General features: G+C 43.0%; 1 pseudogene across 8 annotated transcripts in view; it reads right to left on the bottom strand.

The window, feature by feature from the left end:
* Window positions 1-5,459: 5,459 nt before the first annotated feature.
* The window catches only part of LOC146812828 (epidermal differentiation-specific protein pseudogene), a 174,579-nt pseudogene continuing 163,279 nt past the window's right edge, over window positions 5,460-16,759 (bottom strand). For 2 of the 8 annotated variants that reach the window (XR_014966902.1, XR_014966909.1), the window contains exon 4: window positions 5,460-9,599. The product of XR_014966902.1 is annotated as an epidermal differentiation-specific protein pseudogene, transcript variant X1 (transcript). The remainder of the gene's footprint in view (window positions 9,600-16,759) is intronic. The other 6 variants (XR_014966904.1, XR_014966906.1, XR_014966903.1 and 3 more) reach the window with 6 other exon arrangements.

The following is a 16,759-nucleotide window of genomic DNA, read 5'->3' as shown; positions in this document are numbered from 1 at the left end:
TCCAGGCCTGTATCTTTCCCAGGACCAGTCTACCCACTATTTTCTGTAACGAGTCGATCAGGCTAATCGGCCTATAATTAGCCGCAAGGGCCTTATCCCCTTTTTTATAAACAGGTACAATTTCAGCACCTTACCATGTGTTAGGAACAGCCATCCCCTGGGCAATAGCATTACTATAAAGTATGTTTTTTTTTTAAATTAGGTGTATATCAGTTTTGTAGCTTTTCCAAAATAACAGTTTTAAGAAAGGCTCAGTTTGGACATGAAGGGGGTGTATGCTTTGATTTGCCTAGATAAAGAGGACTAGTAATTCCTGTTTGGATGGCAGCAATATGATCAATATTTAGTGGCAGCCATTTCAAGACTCAGGGTCATAATCCCTGCGACCCTAAAAAGAATAAATACAAGATATAAGAGGGCAGGGTAGGCACAGGGGCACAATTAGACCCTTTCTTGATTGTCTTTTCACAAAATGGGCAGCATGTTGTGTACGCAGGGCTCGGGGACATGGTTTGCATTGCAATGCATTGTTGTAAATTCCAGGATTTTAGGGTCATTAAAAAGGGCAGATACAAAGGTTGATTACAGATACCCTCTGCTGAACCTTTGCTGTGATTTGATGATTCATGTTTGAGAGAAAGATGTTTTCTCTCATGATTCTCTCATATAGTCTATAGAAGCCGCTTCAGAGGCTAAAATGGGAGCACACTTTCAATAAGTTCAAACTATCTTCCTCAAACATGGGAGAATAAAGGACCCGATTTAAATCTTGGTGTGTAGCCTGTTTCTGACAAGGGAAACACAGAGAACTTTTCAGTATCCCTTACCACAGAGGTTTCTCCTGATGGTGACAGGCATTGAAAATCGGCTGTATGTCCACCCATTTAATTTGGTGGTTGGACATACAGCTAAAACCCCGAAGGCCCTTACTCCGTTGGGCCGTTGGTGGATTTTGACAACGGCGAAGCCAGAGAAGCCTCTGAAGTTGCCAATCCTATTCCTGCCCAATTCTAAATTGGGTGGGCGGGCCATAATGTTGGTGGGGAGGACATTGATATCAGGCCCACGGTGTGATATTCCGAGTAAAACATGTACCTCCAAAAGCATCAGCAGCCTGCCAGTTTATTCCCTCTGTTCTATGGCGGCTTTGTCGTAGTATTCTAATCAGCACCTAGAACACAAGCATCCCATATGCCTGATAAAGCAGCGGCACACCTGAAGTCATCTTGAGGGAATCAATCCTGTAAAACTTAAAGAATTTTCTTTAGAATTTTACAAAATGAAGGGGTTTGTTTTGTTATAGAAATTATGGATAGTGTTATTGAAAGCTGAAATCAGGACATATTTTCAATGAGTTTTCAAATATCTTTCTTATCCATTTCAGTAAAACATTCTGATGTGCAGATTGAAACTTGAGCTTTCAGCACCAGCAGCAGTGCGTCATTTAACTCCCCAGTGTTTTACTGCAGCTTCCCACAGTGTTCTATCGAACAGCTAGTGTGTTGACATTCTGTCTTTATGACAAACGTGTGGCACACCTGAAGCTTTCTTCTGTGTTTGGCTGATTGTGTGGGCTGTATTAGGTGGGTGCAAGCAGTCGGCTGGAACAAGTTAAATGCATGGAATCCACTGCTTATTTTCAGAAATAGCATTCCAAATACGAGGGGAAAAAAATTCTGCAGACCCTAGAACAATACATACAGGACTTTAATTTCTGTTCATGCTGGCACAAACCTACTGATTCCAATGGGGGCTAAGGGGTTCCTAATCTTCCAATTTCATTTGAATTGAAGTAACACTGTGCCATTTTACTCATTCATTGGCACTGTGTCCCTGAACACGATAACCATACTAACCACGCTAGCCTTGATGAATATGTCCTTGCCCAGTTAGGAACTGCTGCCCCCTGTAATCTATCCGTAGTGGCAAAGGATTGGTTTATGAAGAAGGACATGGCAACATCTTCATGGGACACAGTGAGGGAAATGATGCTATTGCTAGTCGAACTCCCTTCCCTTTTCCAGTTTTTATCCAAGTCGAGATCCCTCAAGCTCGTTTTCTGTTTGGTGTGTTATTTACCCATAGGGGTGTCTCTGATCACACTGGAACCAGCAACCCAAACCCTAATCTGGCATCTTGCTATGGGTAAGCTGCATCTACTCGCAGATAGACTTTTCAGACACTATACAATTCTTTGCTACCCAGATGTGAATTTGTGGGATAAGCTTTTCCATCCACAAGCTTTTTTTGTGCTGCTAAAGTAATGGAGGAGGTGGCTAATTTGACTGCTAATACAGACGAGCTAAGAACTGATAGAGCGCTTTCAGCACTCTCTATTTATGGGTGCACTATATTCCTGATTAAGGCGCAACATATATACATTCCTAATGTGTGCAGTGTTTTTGATCATTAAGATGTACTTAGTAGAGTCAGTGAAACATTCATTATATTGAAATGTCATAATATGATTATGTATGTATCGTAATGCCTGCATCTAAAGAGCAGGACAGTCTTATAGTTACACAAAATAACCGTATTCATTTTAAGTTGCCCGAGTTCTTAGGCCGCAAACTGTACTTGTTTTGCATCTCCTTGGCCTCTTGTGAAATAAATAATTAAATGCATGTTGTTTACGAAAAGTAGCAGTGTTGTCATCCTACTGCAGGTGAAGGAATGCCAGCTCGTTATTTTCAGATTAAAACCGATACAAGGGATGCTTTGAAGATGGTCGGAAGCGAGAAGGGAGTATGCCTTCTGTGTCTGGCTTGCCTGGGAACCAAGGCCAACTGGCCCAACAAAGAACTAAAGAAAAGAGATATGAACTTGCCACATAGAAAAAGTTGCAATGGAAAGTTTTATGTGACTAAGTAACAATCAAATTCTATATTGTATGATGTGCAGGGACAGAGCCCCAGACTTCTGCTAACTTTCGGAGAGAAAGGAGTATCTGAGAATGAGCTCCTGGCCCTAGGCATTTCAACCCATTTTGACGTGAGTAATTCCTAGGAAGTCAACCGCGTGCTGACACCTTTGGGATCTGATAGAAAGGTATTAGATGGTGGTTCCTTTTAGTATAGCGTAGGGACAGATTTGTTTTATTTCCTCATGAAAAAGGATTTGGACTCCGTTTCTATTTTGAGTTGTATCCTGCTCTTGGAATTTACAATTGTGTTCCCTTTGTGTCAAATTACTTATATTCGTAGAATCAGCTCTGTATTGATTTTCCAATACCTATATATGTTGATTTTGCGATGTGTATACATCCTATTATTTTTGGTCTTGTAATAAATTGACAAACTTTACGGAAGGAGTCAGTGGTCTTTTCAGGTAAGCTAAAGTGAAGTAACGGTTAAAGTGTTTCCACTTATGGGTTAATAAAAGTCCATCAGCGACAAATTCATGGAAGCAGACAGGGGCGTAATTTGGCTTAATCAGAACTAATCATTTAGTGAATCATGATACTGTTACCTCACAGAACAGCACTATCTTTTCCTTTAGCTGCTGAGGGTGGAGTTTGTGCTATAATCAGGGAAGAGTGCTGTACTTATGTCACTGATATTGCTATAGAGATGCATAAAAAGACCAAAACTATACAGGAAGTGGTTGAAGTATTGCATTCAACTGATGATGAGTTTAAGTGGTGGGACCTCTGGCCATGGTTGAAAAGTGTAACTGTTGGGGTCCATCATTAATTGTTTGTTAAAGTCTCTTCACCCTTAGCAGCTTTACATGTATTCATTGTTATTTTTTGCTGTGTGCTATATTTATTTAGTATGTCCCCTTATTTTAAGACTTCCCCCATAATGGGCCTTGCCAGTTGTAAGTACCTGGTGTGGGACACCTTTCCCCCTGTGTGCTATGTTTGACACCTGTGCTGTTGGCACTTGTTATGATAATGAATAGAAATGTTTCAGACCCTTGGTTGATAGTTTCATGTAGTCGATTTCATAAGAAGCTTTGAACCACTTCTCCTTCTAATGTCTGGCTGGCCGGCTACCCTCCATGTCTTGATTCCTACGTTTCTTCTCTCGGGCCGTGGTACTCGTCTGTTTCCTTTGTCGATTCCTCTGGGTATTTGATATGCATCTGACTTCTTCAGTGATTTGGTGTTGATGTTGATCCCCTATTCCTTGTGGGATCAAAGTGTTGCAACAGTTGAGCAATTGGCAAAGGAAATGAACTAATGCTACCTGTAACTGATCATTATTGAACAGTAGTGCTGTTTGTATATGTCATGTTTCCGCTACTTTCTACATGCATTAATTTCACTCTGTCACCCCTCCGTGGGATCACTGGAGACATGAGCACTTATACCTTATAATTATTATACCTTATTGCAATTTTCAATGTCATGAATCCCATGATATCTTTCTGTCAGTTATCTTTTTTCCTTTGTCTCATTTTGATTCATGATGGCCATCATTCCATCTAATTCATTGTCTTGTTTTTTCTAAATTACACAATGTGTAGTATTTTTTTATACTTTCATATTTTGGTACCTCAGTCTTTCTGTACTGAGTAGGTCGACATGCAACCAATGAATGCATTCATTCATGGTAGATATTTTTTGAGGGAATCATCAAGAAACACATTTATTAAAAAATCCAGAGAAGGCAACTCAGTTTGTGGAGTGTTTCTTTATAATTTTCAAACACGTTTCTCATATGTATCACTAGATCATTATAAACATCTAGGCACTTGTGACTATGGCTTTGTGCTAAACAGTTCAGTCGCTAAACTAAGACTGGTATCTCTAGAATAGATACTGGTTTCCTGTCACACACACATATGTGACACGTAGATGCAGAGGATCTGGCTCCTGCTTTGAGCTGGAGAGATTCATCTCTTGACAGACATGTTTATACCCAGGGGCTCACCCATGCAGGCCGTGTGCAGAGTGGTTCAGAGAGAGGAAAGACCCTGCCCACATGACCTTCTGAGGATATGACTGGGCAGGTGAGACAATGTCTGGGAATATGAGGATTGTGAATGTGGAAATGATGGGTGAGATGGAGCATTTGAGGCTATACTTGGGAATACGCTCACTGTACTTGAGCAGAGGATGGCTCTACTACTGACCAAGGATGCCCTTTCTATGGTCTTTCATCTTTCCACCTCTGACTTAGCCTGTTAGGACCCTAGTTAATATATGTGTGGTATCTTAATGAGAGGTTTATCTCCTTTAGAATCGTTGTTACTTTGTTATACTTGTTTTTATTGCAGGTGTGTTTAATGTTGAGTGATGTTACTCCCTGTAAAAACATCAGGCTCAAGGCTGAAATTGTGCAACTTTACTTGAAGCCTCAAAGTCAAAGGTCACGAGGGGCCATCACGTGTGACGTCATGATGGGGTAGGGCAAAATATCTGCTGTCACATCTCCTTCCCCTGTCACATTAGATCAGTGATATGTTACTGACAATGAAATCTTCCAATGCAAATGAAATAATGACACAAGTGCTGAGAAATTAGATTTTATTGTTATTGACCAGACACAAGCAAAACCATCGCTAAAATGCTAAAACTGATCATTGACTTTTTTGCTTCACTGGAGAAAAGCACAGAGTCAAAAGTAATCCTTAATTCATAAACAGACACACAAATTAACTTTGTTAATTTTATCTTCTGGGGAGGTGGATTTGAAATCAGTGATTGGGGTTATATCTTTATATCTGAAAGAAGCACACAGATATCCTACTTAAACCATGCAATATTATGATAAAAAAATCTAAAGGAAAGTACAGTTTAGCACAAGCCGTAGAGCTGCACATAATGTATCTCCATTCAGAGCTGTAACCATCGATGGTACAGCGAGTGCAGTGGCACCTGGGGCTCGGGCCACGAGGGGCTCTCTGCGCCACAATTATGAGTGTACGCTATTCCCCAAAAGGGGTAGAGGTGGGCCATTGTCAATGCTTGCATTAGGGCCTTGAGGCGCCCTTGCTCTGCCACTGAATCATTCAATGGATGAATGCTGTAACATGTTAATGAAGTAAAGGAAATGTGCATATCAGGAAGCAACGCATGGAGGGATTAAATCTGTGTTTATTTTAACATTCCATCTCAACGGGCAATCAAAAAAGAATCAGCGGCAATGCAGTGGGCCATAACTTGCCAAAAAACTGCTTTCTGTCCTACAGTTATATCAGCGGCATCACAAAAACATTCGTTTGGCCTTGTTCATCCGAACAGCTTTGGTTCACAGCTCTGCCATAATTATCATGTCACAAAGGGGAATTCAGCCATACATATATCTTTAAACTCAAATTGAATTCTATTGCAGATGCCAGAAATTCACAAAATGGTTTCTGGGAGGCATAACCCTGTTTAGGTGTCAGATATCCCTGCAGCTGTGAATTCCACTCCAGGGGGGCGGGGTGTAGAGCCTTGGAAAAAGTGGAATTTGGTAATTCTCTTCTTCTCCTTTCTAGTTTGTACAGAGGAGAATTATTGCAGCCAAGTGAGGAGGGGAATGGATCACCTGAAAATTCACTGGGGCTGTAGGGGAACAAAACTAGGTATGCGTCTTCACAGGGGCTTCTATTGCCCCTGTGTTTAGTTCTCTGCTATGAAGAACCCTGCAGAGCAGGAAAGGGGTCTTTCTTGGAATAGCACATAACCCTTAAAGAATACACATGAAAACCTGCAACTTGAGTAGTTTCCATACTCAATGCATATTCCTTGAAATGTCTGGGAATTCCAGAAGGGTGAACTCTACACTTGCATGCGGTGTAAATCTGCAAACGCAGCTTCACAACTCTTTTGGTGAATTGGGTCCAAAGTGTACAAGATACAAATTTGAAAATGTATACCATGACCCCTCTTCTTAGTGTGAAAACCACTGGGATGGTCAGACTCACTCCCAGACTCACACGCTTGGCTTCAATATGTGGCTGAAACTAAAATCTGCAGCGAGGCACCGAGTGACCTGTCACATTGTGAGACCCGTTAAGGCCCTTGGGCGAGGAGTTAGATTTCAGAGCAGCAGTAATGCCCAGTCAGAGTATGGGTTTGACTCCTGCCCTGTGGACAGCAGAACGACAAATGTGCAACTGCGACCAGCGAATTAGATAGTTTTACACACAATTTCAGACAGAGCCCTTTTCAGCAGAGGTGCTTCAGGGATATCATCTTATGTTCTGTACAAAACAGATATTGTTGCTGCAGTGTCACAAAGTGGCCAGGGTAAGGTCTTTGCAGCATTTCTGCTTGGAGCAGACATACACTGATGCCTCAATTAACCTCAATAGCAAGGGAGGGCACAGCAATGGCTGAAGCAGTGTCACATGCAGATGCCAGTGGATCATCGCTGCTCAGCATCTGAAGTCAGCTGGAGGTGCAGTATAGAGACACTCTGGCCAACCACAGTACAGCACGAGTCCCGGTTATAAAGCACTCAGTCATACGTTGGTGCCTCGGTGACATCCACGAAGAGGGCAGAGCATTGCCTTGGCTCACTGAATCGAAAAGCCGGGATTACTGCTATGTAGCAATGACACCCAGTGTTCCAGGCCCAATATGGCATTGGATGAAATTCTGGTCAGGATCCCCAGTTCATGGCTACCCTGCTGGAAACCCAATTTTATGGCTTGGAATATTCATTGGGTCACAGGAGGACTACCTTCTAGATACAGATGTTTTTTGTGAGGGTGAGGACGGTGCACCAGAAACGAAGTCAAGGGAAAGCCTCAAGTTCATTCAAAATATCCTTAATTCTATAAATGAGTTTTTAAAATTTCCACCACAGCCAATGCGTTTCGTTCCATAGGAACTTCGTCAGGGCTCAAAAAAGTGTCTCACGAGGGCTCAAAACAGTCCTATGCCCATATAAACAAGATCATAACCACCTCCATAAGTATCCGGAGGTTTGTTCCCAAAAAAGGTAGTCACCCCAAGTTAGTGTTGGGAGAAGAGTGGGCCTGTGTAGTGGCCTGCCATCCTTCCGAAGAGCGCGTCTCTATCGAAAAGGATGGCAGGCCACTACACTGGCCCACTCTTCTCCCAACACTAACTAGGGGTGACTACTTTTTTTGGGAACAAACCTCCGGATACTTATGGAGGTGGTTATGATCTTGTTTATATGGGCATAGGACTGTTTTGAGCCCTCGTGAGACACTTTTTTGAGCCCTGACAAAGTTCCTATGGAACTAAACGCATTGGCTGTGGTGGAAATTTTAAAAACAAATTTATAGAATAAAGGATATTTTGAATGAACTTGAGGCTTTCCCTTGACTTCGTTTCTGGTGCACCGTCCTCACCCTCATGATCTTGTCTGATTCTCAGTGGAGCAGAAGTGTGGCAGGCTCCGGACGGGCGTGCACGGATAAAGGACTTTTTTCACTTTGGAAGTGAAGTGCTGAACCTTGGTCAGCCTCATTGATCTCTTGTAACAAACAGATGTTTTTTGTGTTATGATGTGGGAAAATAGTTGCCAGAAAATGATCCTTCTCATATTTCTCAGTTTTAGGGAAAGCACAATCACCGAAAGAATAGAAAATCAATGTTGAGGCGTGGCCCCTAAAAAGAAGAAAGAGGGGTTCAAACTAGTGTGTACCAATGGATTGCGACTGCACATCGATGTAGGTATCTGTGCCAGACTCACAACGGTATGTTCCACTTTCGGTCACAATCTTATTGCCCTGGGCAATTTTCAGCTCTACTGGTACTGAGATTGTGACCTCTATGCACATGAAATTCACAGTCACTTTTGTGCGTGGGGGGGCCTTCACTGGCATACTCAACTCTGCCTTTTTCCTCGTGGTGAATGATTCAGACTCTCCTTTCTTCACTGTGAAGGTGTTGGACACCTCTGTCTCAATATTGACCACTCCCAGCAAAGTAAAGGAGGCACCAGCCTTGACTGACGTCTCATTGCTAAATTCAAAGCTATGGGAGACATATTTCTCAAACTCTTTTGTAGAAGTAGCGGTGAACCCCTGCTCGATGTCTGTGTTGTTGGTGTAAAAATATTGATCTATCTGAATGTTTCTTTCACTTTCAATCGTTTTCTTGTCCCACAGAATCTTGGCTGTCACAGAGGCTTTCCCAGGGCACAGAGGATACACATGGGAGACTTTATCATTGAAACCATTATTCCAGTAATTTGGCAAACTTTCACCTGCCTTGGCCAGAATAGACCATCCATCTCTATTTGGATGCTCATACAGAAGCCATGCTCCACTCTGGACCTTGTGGGAGGATATCTTATCATTCATGTTTCCACATGTTAGATTAGCCTCTTGAGTCAGAACCATCACTTGACCAGAGTAATCTGGATGTTCATACACTGTGATTTTTGGATTGTTCAGATCGTTAGTTATCAGCATAAGAGAAGAACCCATGTCATTCATATGAGTCTGTGAATGTTCTCCCTCCTCTAGGGGAGTACACCAGCCCTGATAGTTGGGATGCTCGTACATTAGCCATGGCTGCCCCACCACCTTTGCGGACGAGATGCAGTCTTCGAAGTTCTCGTCTCCCAGGGAGGGCACATCTGCAGTAAATGTCTTGTGCAGTCCCTGGAAATTGGGATGTTCATAGACAGTGATTGTGTTCATGGTTGTCAGCTCCTGTCTTTTCAATGTGTTTCCTTTAATCGAACCTGTAATTCAAAGCAACAGGCAGTCAGAGGAGGACTATCATGCAGGGTTGTGTGAAAACTAACATCACTGGTTCCTCTCTTTTAATAGAAAAGAAGGATACATATACAATCCATCGTTTTAAATATAAGGGGCTCATTTACAAGCCCCTTGTGGCACATTTGCACTACTGGAGAGGCACTTTTGTGATGCTCAGGATGCACAGTGTGCAGACCCATATGTACAAGACCATGCAAAGTAACTTTGTGTGGCTTTTCATGTTCCTTGTAGATATGGTGCAAGGCAATGCAGTGCAAGTCACTGCATTGCCTTACACTGCATCATGGAGGCGTTGCCGTGGGTGTGCCCTAGCAACATCCATGGATTTTGACTCTGCGCCAGATTGACAAAATCGGGTTAACTTGGGGCCGCACCAAAACCATGTGCCTCTCCTCGTTTTTCCTCTTTCCATGTGTGCTGCATTCTGCAGCACACATACAATGAGGAGAAAGTCTCCATGGATTGTTTTTGGGCAGGAAGGGACACCTTCATGCACAAAAACAATCATACTAACAATGCAGACACCTTTGCCCCATGGTTCAAGGGTACCTGCGTTGGCGCTAATCTGCAAATTGTGCACTGGCTGAAAGGAGTGGAATACCCCCTATTTTGTCAATACGGTGAATTCCTGACCTTTCGAATTAGCATAGGGCAAAACCCCAATTCTTTGTAAATGAGACCCTAAAATGTCAGTCTCCCAATAATATGAAGCCTAGTAACATAAAGCACTTGTCTCCTGCAGGCGAACCAGTTGGCTCAGGATTTAGCAAAGTGTTGGTTGCAAGGAGCCCGTAAAGTTTACAATAAAGATGTCACAGGACTGGACAGAATACTTAAGTGGAAGAACATAAAAGTATTGCTAAGCCTGGCATCTTTTGGCATGTTTCCTCTCTCTTTTTCCTTTCTTACCTCCTGGGTTTGACTCTGTTTTTGCTGGTTTAGTGTCTCTGCACACTTTCTCACTGCTGTTCAGTGTTAAAGTGCTGATTGGCATATTCGATTTACTGGTAAAGTGCCAGGGCCTGTAAATCAAATGCTGCCAGTGGGCCTGCAAAAGACACACAATTGATGGACGGAATGCAGAACAAATCAAAACATTCTCTCCTAGTCAAAAGATCTGGGTTAAATCCATCATTCTTTTGCTCACCATGCCACCCCAGTTTAGACCTGGCCATATGCAAATCAGTCTTGACCCTGTGCCTCATGGGAACAGTCCAGCCCGAACTGCCAAACCAGGTCCTCCCTGGACCGCAAACAAGCATCCTAGGACCAGTTTCGGGGTTTCACCCCCCTTCAGCCAGGATAGCTTGATTCTAGTGGCACAGTGAGACCAGGACCCACGTCTGGGTATACCTGGCGCACTTAGGGCAAAAAAGCAAAAGACACACATTTGATGGACGGAATGCAGAGCAAATCAAAACGTTCTCCTCCAGTCAAAAGATCTGGGTTAAATCCATCATTCTTTTGCTCACCATGCCATCCCAGTTTAGACCTGGCCATATGCAAATCAGTCTTGACCCTGTACCTCATGGGAACAGTCCAGCCCGAACTGCCAAGTCAGGTCCTACGATTTCAATCTACCATTAATATGAAGCCCAGCCACATATAGCACTTGACTCCTGCAGGCGAACCAGATGGCTCATGGTTTAGTATAAGAGTAGGCTGCAAGGAACCCATAAGGTTTACTATAAGGAAGTCACAGGATTGGCCTGAACAATAAACATAAATATAGCCACATACTAATAAAGAATCCTTGTATCAGTGGTGAATTCTCAGATAGTAACTGTATTTTTACCAACTGCAAAAATATGCAGCTATTTTAAAAACAAACAGAATGTACACGTTTTCTCCTTTCCAACGTGGCACACAACTACATACAATCTGTGTTTAGAGCACCTTCAAAGTGAATTGCATTTTACTAAAGAAACTGCCTGAAATGGAAAGAAACATGTGGGACATGTTGACAGTACAGCAAAGCTGTCTCAGAATGGCTAAGACGAAGAGGTATATCAGGACAGAAATGGCAGGAAGACTGTCAGCAGATCAATGGCTCCTGTGGAGCAGAACATTGTCAAAGTCAAGAGCAAGGATCTCACTTGATTCAAATATGGTAATGGAATGGTATCTAGCATAAAGATTTAAATACAATTATGTTTTAAAAACCGAAGAGATGGCCAAAACTTTTTGGCTCACAAATCTATCTTAGAAGGTGAAAGACCTAAGTCACTTGGCCAGTGCCATTGTGCCAACCTGCTCCTGATTTTATCAGATTTTTCCAGCTCTTTATATTTTCCTGCTCGAGAAACATGAAGGGGCACATGTAAGGCCATTTCATTTTGCGATTCATGAGTAGCAAAATGAAATGCACTAATGGGGTCGAAAATTACCTACCTCATCAATATTCATGAGTCAGGACGCAATCTGCGACCCATTAGGAATGGGCAATAACACAGGAATGAGGTCCTGCTCGGGACAGCAGACCCCCATGTCTGCGTTTGCTTTTTAAATAAATCAACTTTTTGTTTTTTAAATGAAGCCTGTTTTCCTTAAAGGAAAATGGGATGCATTTCAAAAAGAAAAACAAAGCGTTTCAGTTTCATTTTTAAAGAGAAGGCAGTGGTCCATGGGACATTTTCGCTGCTAGACACAAAGGGAAAGGGGTCCCCTGGGTACACCTTCCTAGTTGCAACTGGCTTACCACCTACTTGAAGTAGGCGGCAAGCTGCAATTGGTTTGCAACCGTATTCCGGTTGCAAACCAATCGTACATGCCCTTCTTGATTTTTCCAGGTACTATGCCAGAGCATGTCCAACACGTCCACTTGGCGTCATAGAAATTATGTATTATATACGCTGTATATCTTGCGGTAAAATGCCAATCCATGTTATTTCCCAGTTTAATTTCTAGGCAGTGGTAGCCAGTGGTAGATAATTTTATGCCCAGTCCACAAAGTAAAGAGGTTTCTAGGCATTTGAGATGTCTATTGTTGTTTTACTTTTTAAAGATAGCTTTATGGCTGCATAATTGTTAGGTTGAGCCTACTAGACAGCACTTGCACTGTGCAAATCAGTTTGTGGCTTACCAAGAACATATAAGAGCTCTATCATTGGCCTGCTTCTTATTCGATTTCTAGATTGTCAATCTTGTGTTTGTCCCTCCCATGGAGCATTTCCTTTCTCCATCTCTTTGATTGGCTGGTATCTCTGCTACCACTACTTGCACTTAATGCGCTACTTTTTTCTTCAGGTCGAGCCTGGGCAGGGTATGCACTGCTCTGCGAGGCATGCTTTATTGAGTTAGAGATTTGAAGCTCTGTCCACTCTCTGACCATATTTTTTATTGGCTTGTGTCATTGTCCTTTGTAAATGCTGGATTCTGATTCCTTAATCACCTTGTTATTCCCTTCTTAGTACCGCCTTGTCTTAATTTGAAACCTCCCATAGCGATTGGCCCTTTTACTTCTGTTGCGACACGGTATATTTTATTTCGTCTGTAAGCACTATTTTCTTTAATGGGTTTTTCCCTACTGCAGGCACGACGTGCTTTCTTTACATTCAGCGCGCCATTAGCGCTTTCACTTTCCAAGCATCTGGGAAAACGGCATCCACTTCTTTGCAATGCCTTAGGTCTCGCATTTACAAGAGTTTGAGCTATTTGCATTGTAAATGCCAATAGCTTAAACTCTCGCAAGTGCGAGGACTATGGCATTGCAAATATTTGTTTTGTTGTCAAAGCCCCCATGTCGTACTTTCACGTGCATGAAGGCTGTGTCCCCTTCTTAAGAAGAGCCGTGTCTAAGGAAAGGTGCGCGGCAGCTAATAAAGTGATTTGGGGGCTCTTACAAAAACAAGCATTGGCATTTAGTTATGCAGCACAATATCATTGGTACAACAGCATCAACTGTTGCATGGCTAAACACTTATAAGGTCCCAACGGCGAGTCCTATTGGCTATGCCAATGCTTGTTTTGTTATGGGGAGCATAAATAACAGGAGGGTGAGGGTCAATCAGTCAGTCAGTTAGTCAGTCAGTGAGAGAGTGAGAGAGTCAGTTAGTCAGTTAGTGAGAGTGAGAGAGTCAGTCAGTCAGTGAGAGAGTGAGAGTCAGTGAGAGAGTGAGAGTCAGTGAGAGAGTCAGTCAGTGAGAGTAAGAGAGTCAGTCAGTGAGAGTGAGAGAGTCAAGTCCATCAGTGAGAGTGAGATAGTCAGTCAGTCAGTGAGAGTGAGAGAGTCAGTCAGTGAGAGTGAGAGTCAGCCAATGAGAGTGAGAGAGTCAGTAAGTTAGTCAGTGAGTGAAAGAGAGTGAGTCAGTGGGATAGTCAGTGAGAGTGAGTCAGTCTTTTAGCGAGAGTCAGTCAGTCAGTTGGAGAGAGTCAGTGAGAGAGAGTCAGTCAGTGAGAGAGAGTCAATAATTCGGTGAGAGTGAGTCAATCAGTCAGTGAGAGAGAGTGGGAGAGTCAGTCAGTGAGAGAGTCTGTCAGTGAGAGTCTGTCAGTGAGAGTGAGTCAGTCAGTCATTGAGAGAGTGGGAGAGTCAGTCAGTGAGAGTCTGTCAGTGAGAGTTTGTCAGTCAGTGAGAGTCTGTTAGTGAGAGTGAGTCAGTCAGTCAGTGAGAGTGAGTCAGTCAGTCAGTCAGTGAGAGAGTGTCAGTGAGAGTCTGTCAGTGAGAGTCAGTCAGTCAGTGAGAGTGAGTGAGTCAGTGAGAGTGAGTGCGTGAGTCAGTCAGTCAGTGAGTGGGAGTGGGAGAGTCAGTCAGTGAGTGAGAGAGAGTGGGAGAGTCTGTCAGTGAGAGTCTATCAGTGAGAGTCTGTCAGTGAGAGTGAGTGAGTGAGTCAGTCAGTCAGTGAGAGAGAAAGGGAGAGTCAGTTAGTGAGAGAGTGGGAGAGTCAGTCAGTGAGAGTGAGTCAGTGAGAGTGAGTCAGTGAGAGTCTGTCAGTGAGAGTGAGTGAGTCAGTCTGTCAGTGAGAGTCTGTCATTGAGTCTGTCAGTGAGAGAGAGTGAGTGAGTGAGAGAGTGGGAGAGTCAGTCAGTGACAGTGAGAGTGGGAGAGTCTGTCAGTGAGAGTGAGAGTCAGTGTGAGTAAGAGAGTCAGTGAGGCAATGTGAGTGAGTCAGTGTGAGTGAGAGTGTGACTGTGCGTGAGAGTGTCAGTTTCAGTGAGAGTGTCAGTGAGAGTGTGAGAGAGTGAGAGTTTGAGAGAGTGTCAGTGAGAGAGTGAGATAGTGAGAGTGTCAGTGAGAGAGTGATAGTCAGTGAGAGTGAGTCTGCCATTAATGCAAGGCATCTGCAGTTAGGGTGAGTAATCTAAAGCTCAACTTTCATTGTGACAATGGTTTGAATATAAAACCCGTACATATTTGCAGAGTTTAACGATTTGTGGCTATTCCTAATGCTGTGAGGATACTACATTATTATATGCAAATAAATACATGCAGAACAAATAAAAGAAACAATTATAGTGAAGACTTGAATCCGCATGTTCTGAAAACCTGTAATTTCCCATCTTTCAAAAGAGCACAAGCAGCAGCTGTTTTAAAGCACTTGTGCTCATCATTGCTAATTTATATTAATCAATTTCATTTTAAAGTAATTCAATTAAGATAGAGAGACAGCACATCGGGTAAGGATTACAACAACCTGAGAAAACACGTTAAACTCTTATTTTATCAAGCCCGGGAGCGGTGCGTGCGTGCGCGTGCATGTGCGCAGCCTTCACTTTTCAAGCACTGCACTCATGCTTCTGGTGCGCCGCTGGGCGCTCACGCAAGGTGGAATGCGGCCACAAGCACGAGTGCAGTACTTGAAAAAGTGAAGAACGACGGCTAAAGGACCTCCTAAGCAGCGCAAGCGCAGGCGAGACCTAAAAAAGCATTTTTTGTTAGGCACAGCTTTTTTATAGGAAGGGGCATGGCCTTCCCGCACATGAAAGTGCGACATGGCAGCTTTGGCAACAAAAGAACTATTTGCAATGCCATAGGTCTCACATTTGTGAGAGTTTAAGCTGTTGGCATTTACAATGCAAATAGCTCAAACTCCTGCAAATGCTTATTTGTATGAAGAACTCCATGGTAGTGCATGTGTTTTCAAGCTCTCTCCTTTGTGTGCTTCTCTCCTCTTGTACTTCATGCTGCTCTCTATCACCCAGATGAATCTCCCTGCAACCTTTCCTGTTTGGCTCACCCATGTAGTTCTCCCCATTGCCTCCCTGTGCCCCACTCACGTTGTTCCTTCTCCCAACTGCACTTGAAGTGTTGCTTTCGCATAACCTGTGTTGCTTTACCAACCTTCCCACCCTGCCCTGTGTTGCTTTGACAACCCTTTCATCCTCCCCCGTGTTTCTTTGGCATTCCTCTTTCCTTCCTCCATGTTCCTTCTATGTTCACCTGACCTCCCCAGTGTTGCCTCCCCCTCGTTGCTTCTGATCACTTGCTTAAAAAAAGCTTTTGGGTGTTATATTTTCTTTTTAGTTTCCGATCAAGCTTGGATTGATAAATAGAAAGAAAAACAAGTATCCACAACATTTTGTAGGCCCATGGAAGTGTGGTGTTCACACCTACGAAATGACACAGGTGGCTGTGTCAAAAGCATTTTTTCTTTTATTTTAAAACCTTTGCACACGGCACAGCATCGGGATGGTATTATACCATATTTTACTATGTTTCTACACAGTCGAACATAAGTATTTCTCCTTACTCTTTTTACTATAACTTCTCTAGTATGATCACCTACAGACAAAGAGGGTGATCAGGATGTGTAAAAATGCTGGTGTTATTTCCTCTACAGTAGAAACAAGCATTTGCAATGCAAAAGTCTGTCATTAGTTACATTTTGAGGTATTGGAGTTTCAAAAAGCAATGTTTCTTTGTGTATGACCGTAAAATTTACCAGTGACAGGGATCCCAAGAAAAAACAAGCAAAAATAAGCAAGGCACATACATGCCTCTGAAAGTAAACTGCGGGATGTTATGGGTTTCTTAAGAGGGAAGGGGGAGGGGAGGAAAGCGTGGAAGAGAAAGAGAGGAAGAGTGATGGGGAGGGTGGGGAGAAAGTGAAGGGGCTGATAGACGGGAAAGAGATAACAAAGAGTGCTAAAAACTGTAGACCGATTTCTGTGGTTTATTCTGTAG

The sequence above is a fragment of the Triturus cristatus genome, chromosome 7 (genome assembly GCF_964204655.1).
Source record: "Triturus cristatus chromosome 7, aTriCri1.1, whole genome shotgun sequence".
Taxonomy (NCBI): domain Eukaryota; kingdom Metazoa; phylum Chordata; class Amphibia; order Caudata; family Salamandridae; genus Triturus; species Triturus cristatus.
Note: the sequence above shows the minus strand (reverse complement) of the source record. Positions and strands in the feature narration are given on the sequence as shown.